Below are 8,003 nucleotides of genomic sequence, written 5' to 3'. Positions count from 1 at the left end.
ATCGTCTAATTCCCATCTCTGCCGCGCTATATGCGTCAAACGCTCTGTGAATTTTTGATACGCTACACGTTCGCCGTGTGCGCCATCCGCGGGCAGCCAGCCAGTCCTTGCACCATGCAGCCAGCGCGCTGGCTGCCCGCTGCTGGGACACGCGCGTCACCTCTTGCTCGCCACCAGCCCACCACTGACGGCATGTCTCCAAAGGAACCCTCTTGTTATTTCAAAACGGCTACACTTTTAAGCAAAATTACACCCTTCTGCCAGCCACGCAACGATAATAGTCGTCTGTCTTGTCCGCATTTCCTTTCTTAACGAACGGCATGCCCGTTATCAGCATGACAGAGCATTCTCGGCAGGAAAGTAGCGAGCGCAGCGTTTTCAAGGAAGGAAACTCAAGCAAGGCACATGACGATTATCGTTGTGTGGCAAATATACACCCCAATGGGTGTACATTTGTATAACACTCCACTCTTAGAAATATTTACACCCTTTGGGGCTTATCTTGTCCCACAACAATAATCGTCATCTGTCTTGCCCGCGTTTCCTTTCTTTAACGCTGCGATCCCGGTACTTCCCAGTCACGAACAGCATGCGCGTTATCAGTGTGACGCAGCATTCTCGACAGGAAAGTAGTGAGCGCCGAGTTTTCAAGAAAGGAAACGCGAGCAAGGCTGCCTTGCTCGCGTTACAATAATAATAACAACATAACCAATACAATAATAATACAACAATAATCGTCATCTGCAGATGACGATTATTGTTGTGGGACAAATGTACACCCCAACGGGTGCAACCGTTTTAAGAGTGTCTTAAAACAGTTGCACCCTTTGGTGTGTATGTTTGTCGCTCAACAATAATCGTCCTCTGCCTTGCTTGCGTTTCCTTTCTTGAAAATGCTACGCTCGCTGCTTTCCTGTCGAGAATGCTATAGTATACGTCACGCTGATAACGCGCATGCCGTTCATGACTGGGAAGTACCGGGCTCGCAGCATTAAAGAAAGGAAATGCGGGCAAGACAGATGGCGATTATTGTTGTGGGATAAGATACGCTCCAAAGGGTGTTGACTTTTTAAAGAGCGTGCACTCCTCACTCTTCACTTTTAAAACGGTTGCACCTTTAGGGGTGTATATTTGTCCCACAACAATAATCGTCATTTGTCTTGCTTGCGTTTCCTTTCCTGAAAACTCGGCGCTGTCGAGAATGCTGCGTCGCGCTGATAAGGCGCATGCCGTTCGTGACTGGAAAGTACCGGGCTTGCAGCGTTAAAGAAAGGAAACGCGGGCAGCACGGATGACGATTATTGTTGTGGGACAAGATACGCCCCAAAGGGTGTAAATTTTTCTAAGAGTGCTGAAAAAGTTAACACCCTTTGGGGCGTATCTTGTCCCACAACGATAACCGCCATCTGTCTTGGCCGCATTTCCTTTCTTTAACGCTGCGATCCCGGTACTTCCCAGCCATGAACGGCATGCGCGTTATCAGCGTGACGTAGCATTCTCGACTGGAAAGTAGCGAGCGCAGCATTTTCAAGGAAGGAAACGCAAGCAGGGCAGATGACGACTATCGTTGTGGGACAAATATACACTCCAAAGGGTGCAACTGTTTTAAGAGGGTACTTTTAAATATTGCTTAAAGTTTTTGTAGAAACACGCTTTATACGTACACAAACTTAAATGTATACCCAATGAGGTATATATTTGCCACACAACAGTAATCGACATCTGACTTGCTTGCGTTTCCGTTCTTGAAAACGCTGCGCTCACTATGCTTTCGAGAATGCCATGTCACTCTGATAACGCGCATGCAGTTCGTGTTTTGGGAGTACGGGGCTCGCAGCGTTAAAGAAAGGAAATGCAGACAAGACAGATGACTAATTGTTCTGTGGCAAGATACGACCCAAAGGGTGTAATTTTCTTTAAGAGTGCACTGTTAAATATGTTTACACCCTTTGGGGCTTCACTCTTAAAACGCTTGCACGCTTTGGGGTGTATATTTGTCCCACAACAATAATCGTTATCTGCCTTGCTTAAGTTTATCCTTTCTTGAAAACTCGGCGCTCGCTACTTTTGTGTCGAGAATGCTGCGTCACACTAATAACGCGCATGCCGTACGTGACTGGGAAGTACCGGGCTCGCAGCGTTAAAGAAAGGAAACGCGGGCCAGACAGATGACGATTATTGTTGTGGGACAAGATACGCCCCAATGGGTGTAAAATCTTCTAAGAGTGTAAAAACAATTTGCACCCTTTGGGGTGTATATTTGTCCCACAACAATAATCGTCATCTGCCTTGCTTACGTTTCCTTTCTTGAAAACTCGTCGCTCGCTACTTTCCTGTCGAGAATGCTGCGTCACACTGATAACGCGCATGCCGTTCATGACCGGGAAGTACCGGGCTCGCAGCGTTAAAGAAAGGAAACGCGAGCAAGACAGATGGCGATTATTGTTGTGGGACAAATATACACCCCAAAGGGTGCAACTGTTTTTAGAGGGTGGCAGAGATGCACCCCAAATGGTGTACATTTGCCTAAGAGTGTATAGTACGTGAAGGTGCCTGGGTAGATCTGTATATTGCTTGCGCAAGCTCATAGCGTGCACTTGAAGGGGCGAAGAGCCCGTACGACATTGGGGCGAGCTCCACCACTGGAAAAGCTGGTGCCGCCGTCGGCATGACGTTGTATGAGGTATCACGTGGACACAGCGGCCGCCTCAGCTGCTTCGATAGTGCCGAAGCAAGCTGAAAACGGAAGTTTAAAGACCCACCTGCGTTGCGATTCGGATTAAGACATTTTCCCGCTTCGGGTTTCTACTTTACAACACTTGAACGCACTATAATAGGTAGTGGCTGCCTTTGAAGGTGTCCAACATGGTAGGCTACCGCTCGATGCCGCAAAACGCAACGAAGCCCGTTGCCACCCTTCACACATAGCCGCAAGACAAGAAGCTGCGTGAAGCTTGGATCGCGAAACTTAGAACCGGCAAGCAGCCAATAATAATAATATTTGGGGTTTTACGTGCCAAAACCACTTTCTGATTATGAGGCACGCCGTAGTGGAGGACTCCGGAAATTTTGACCACCTGGGGTTCTTTAACGTGCACCTAAATCTAAGCACACGGGTGTTTTCGCATTTCGCCCCCATCGAAATGCGGCCGCCGTGGCCGGGATTCGATCCCGCGACCTCGTGCTCAGCAGCCCAACACCATAGCCACTGAGCAACCACGGCGGGTCGGCAAGCAGCCAGCCATCTTCTACAACTTGGGTGTGCAGCAGGCACTTCCGCGAGGAAGATTTCGGTTACGGCGTCGGGGCAGCGATGTTCAGTGAGTAGCAGAAAGCATGCACTCAGACGCACACCCGCGTGCGCTGCCCGGCTAAATGTCATGAAGTTTGATCTACGAATTTGTTGATGCTAGATACTGGCAAGTTCGCTTGGATAGAAAGGGAACGGTAAGAAGCGCATTAAAAAAAATTGCAGTGGCTTAGCTCGGCTATGCCAGGATATACGTAGCGAAAGCTAAGGCATAGCATGGTTAGCCTTGATTGCAAGTCCAGGTTAGTCTGGTTGTCTGGCTATGCACGTTCGGCGTTTAGCCAGTCGTTCGGCGCGTTGGTGGTCTGTTTCCTGCAGCGATTCGTTTCCTCTTCATCTCGTTCCGATGTCGATTCCAGGCCTCTTCCTGCTTATCAGAATTGTCGCCGTCCATACTGCCGCCTCAACTGTGGTTGCGGCGCACGCGAGCTCTCCTTTTCAATCATCCGACATTTCATCAGGCATGCGACGCAGCTGGCGAAGCGAGCGGAGGCGAACGCAACGACGAGGAACGTGATGTGACGTCATGTGCCTCCTCGGAGCATAGCCACGGCGAAATCGCAAGTTCGCGGCCAGTAAAGCTTTCTCATTAATAGTATGACGTATGCTCAAGTTTGTGTTAGCACCAAACAGTGAATGTACTGGATTAAGAAAAACAAGCAGCGGGAAATTGCTCGCTAAGACCGATAAGCATGCATTGCGATGCAACTTGATAAATAATGATATTGAAACATCCAAGAATTTAGAAGAAAAAAAAGGTTAAATCGTCGCGACGGCACATGAAAAGTCGCCGTAGGCGTCGACGTCCTAATAGACATAACGAAATTATTTTTGAACAGCTCTGATAGCATCCACGCGACAATGGTTGCTTGTGTACACTCAAATCCTCATATGCTGCGGTAAGCTCACGGCACGGTGCGAAAACGCGTCCGCAGCGAAAGCGAAACAGTGTGCGCGGACATGGATGCAGACACGCACTCGGTCGCTGCGAACGCGTACGATCGCTGCATTGAGGCTTCCGTCTTTTATGCTCCATTTGGTTATGCAGACTGCCCACCATAAGCACATATTTCACATGGTTTGCTCTCCGCGAGTGCCTACCTTTCACGTAAGAAACCGGTTCGGAGGACTCCATCGCGGCGACCGCGCTCAGTGGGCGTTCGCTGTACGTATTCGGTAAAGAGATATAGCGTCTGTAAACCATTCTGTGCTTTCTGTTTGCCCAAGATTGTTGTGTTGACAGTACAAAAAAAAAAAAAAAACATCTGTCGTTTTGAGAGTACTTATATACATGTCCAGGAAGGCTCCCGCGTGTTCCTTTGATTGAGCGCCGACAACCAAAGCTATATGAGGACAATAAAATTCAAACAGCGCTAGACGACAGGACCAGAAAGAGGAGGAGACAAACACGGCGCTGATCTCTCCTCCTCTTTCTGGTCCTGTCGTCTAGCGCTGTTTGAATTTTATTGTTACCACGGAACACCAACTCGCCCAATCCGCTGCCCTTCTATATGAGGAGCGCGCTACGTTCCCTCAAACTACACAAGCGAGGCGCTTCCGACATGATGGCGACTCCGCAAGTCCTCGCCACCAATACGGCTCCGCGTAGAAGCGAGACCGAACTTGCTATCGGATATGTTATTTCAGCCGTTGTTTTATGCGAAAATTAAGCCTTTAGTTTTCATAATCGATAACCGGTTGGTAGCCCACGAAGCCTCGTAAGATGGCTTCTCTGCATTGCAATCTCCCGTACCATGACCCGTGACCGTGGCGCGCTCGTGCCTGTCCTCCACGCAGAAATTAGGCTTAGCATACGTGGCGTCTTCATGACATTATAGACATAACTGAGTGGAGTATTAGTTGGTCATCGCCTTTTGGCACAGATATAACGCAGACGCACGTGACTGTCTCGCGCGCTTGAAGTATATACGCACGCGGTGTCACACAAAAATTTTATAACTAGGCCTCCATTTGATGCAAAGAGAACACACTTTTTTTTTAAATCTTGAGAATGCTTCTGCTAGCAAGACTCACGTGTCGCGCAAGGTTGTGCAATTCATAATTGTCACCAAATATATACATCTCAGGATGTCCTCTTCTAATCTGTCGAAGTGCCTGCACCGTATGACACGGACAGCGGGCACACGAAACACCACACAGCGCTTTCACTTGAGCCTATATACTTGTCGCTACGACATATATCGCAGACGCCTAAAGCGTTAAAGCATTTGTCATCTGCCCTACAATCGAAAGCGGTATGCGCACATCGACAGCAACCGTTGTTGGAGGACTTCTTTGGTTCCGGACCAGCCGTGGTTGCTCAGTGGGTATGGTGTTGGGCTGCTGAGCACGACGCCGCGGAATCGAATCCCGGCCGCGGTGGCCGCATTTCATTAGGGGCGAAAACACCCGTGTACTTAGATTTAGGTGCACGTTGAAGAACCCCAAGTGGCCGAAATTTCCGGAGTCTTCCACTACGGCGTGCCTTATAATCAGAAAGTGGTTTTGGCGCGTTAAATCCTACACACTCTTAGGCAAAGTTACACCCTTTGGGGTGTATCTCTGCTACACAACAATAATCACCTGCCTTGCTTGCGTTTCCTTTCTTGAAAGCACCGCGCCCGCTACTTTTTTGTCGGGAATGCTATATCATGCTGATAACGCGCATGCCGTTCTTTACTGGAAAGTACCGGCCGGGTTCGCCACGTTAAAGAAAGGAAATGCGGACAGGACAGATGACGATTATCATTGTGTGGCAAGATACGACTCAAAGGGTGCGAACTTTTCTTGAGTGTTGTAGGAAGGTCAGTGACGTGCCTGCGATCCACGTTGTGATGGGTTCCCCGTCCATGCCGCGTGTGCGTTTTCGCAGGTAAGTTCAGCACTCCGAACATCAAAAAATCGCACGCCCGACAGCCCATTTTCCGCAATAGGAAATTCGCAAGAGCGAAAACGCAGTCAAATTCGCACCATGTGAAACGGGCTTTATGAGTAGTTCTCGGCTGTATCTCTCTGCAATGGTCGTTGAAGAAGACTGCAATAAATTACCTTACAGCATCTGCCAGGAGCAAACTGGGCAATGTGACGGATCTGTGGAGATCGTTACGTGAATCTTTGATCCTTGGCCATTTTACCAGGCTCTTCCATTTTGACGTTTCACAAAGGCAGGAAATCATCAATTGTAACGTATTATTATTGTTGTTGTCGTTATTATTGTTATTAAACTCTACACTCTTAAGCAAAGTTACACCCTTTGGCTTTCCCCTTCTGCCACACAACAATAATCATTATCTGCCTTGATGCGCTTCCTTTCTTTAATGCTGCGAGCCCGGAACTTTCCAGTAACGAACGGCACGCGCGTTATAAGAACGGGCACTCCAAAGGGTGTAAACTGTTCTATGCTGATAACGCGCGTGCCGTTCGTTACTGGAAAGTACCGGGCTCGCAGCGTTAAAGAAAGGAAACGCATCAAGGCAGATAACGATTATTGTTGTGTGGCAGAAGGGGTAAGCCAAAGGGTGTAACTTTGCCTAAGAGTGTACACTCTTAGACAAAAGGTACACCCTTTGGGGTGTATATCTGCAACACAACGATAATCGTCATATGCCTTGCTTGCGTTTCCTTTCTTGAAAACGCCGCGCCCGCTACTTTCCTGTCGGGGAAGATATGTCATGCTGATAACACGCATGCCGTTCGTTACTGGGAAGAACCGGGGTCGCCGCGTTAAAAAAAAGAAATGCGGACAAGACATGACGATTATTGTTGTGGCAAAAGGGTGTAATTTTGCATACACACTCTTAAAATGGTTGCACCCTTTGGGGTGTGTATTTGTCCCACAACGATAATCGTCATCTGCCTTGCTGGCGTTTCCTTTCTTGAAAACTCGGCTCTGGCTACTTTCCTGTCGAGAATGCTGCGTCACACTGATAACGCGCATGCCGTTCGTGACTGGGAAGTACCGGGCTCAAGGAAACGCGGGCAAGACAGATGACGATTATTGTTGTGGGACAAGATACGCCTCAAAGGGTGTACAGTTTTCTAAGATTGCACTCTAAAAACAGTTGCAACCTTTGGGGTGTATATTTGTCCCACAACGATAATCGTCATCTGTCTTGCCCGCGTTTCCTTTCTTTAACGCTGCGAGCCCGGCACTTCCCAGTCACGAACGGCACGCGCGTTATCAGTGTGACGCAGCATTGTCGACAGGAAAGTAGCGAGCGCCGAGTTTTCAAGAAAGGAAACGCAAGCTAGGCAGATGACGATTATCGTTGTGGGACAAATATACACCCCAAAGCGTGCAACCGTTTTAAGAGTGTAAGTGTGTACCTTGTCCCACAACGATAACCGTCATCTGTCTTGCCCGCGTTTCCTTTCTTTAAACGCTTCGAGCCCGGTACTTCCCAGTCACGAACGGCACGCGCGTTATCAGTGTGACGCAGCATTCTCGACAGGGAAGTAGCGAGCGCCGAGTTTTCAGGAAAGGAAACGGTTATTGTTGCGGGAAATATATACACCCCAAAGGGTGCAACCGTTTTAAGAGTGCAAAGAGTGTAAACATTCTTTAGACTGTATTATTATTATTATTATTATTATTATTATTATTATTATTATTATTGTTGTTGTTGTTGTTGTTGTTGTTGTTGTTGTTGTTGTTGTTGTTGTTAATCAGCGTGGTAGAAATCTGTCAAATAAG

The sequence above is a fragment of the Dermacentor variabilis genome, chromosome 4 (assembly GCF_050947875.1).
Source record: "Dermacentor variabilis isolate Ectoservices chromosome 4, ASM5094787v1, whole genome shotgun sequence".
Lineage (NCBI taxonomy): Eukaryota > Metazoa > Arthropoda > Arachnida > Ixodida > Ixodidae > Dermacentor > Dermacentor variabilis.
This window is presented reverse-complemented; position numbering follows the sequence as displayed.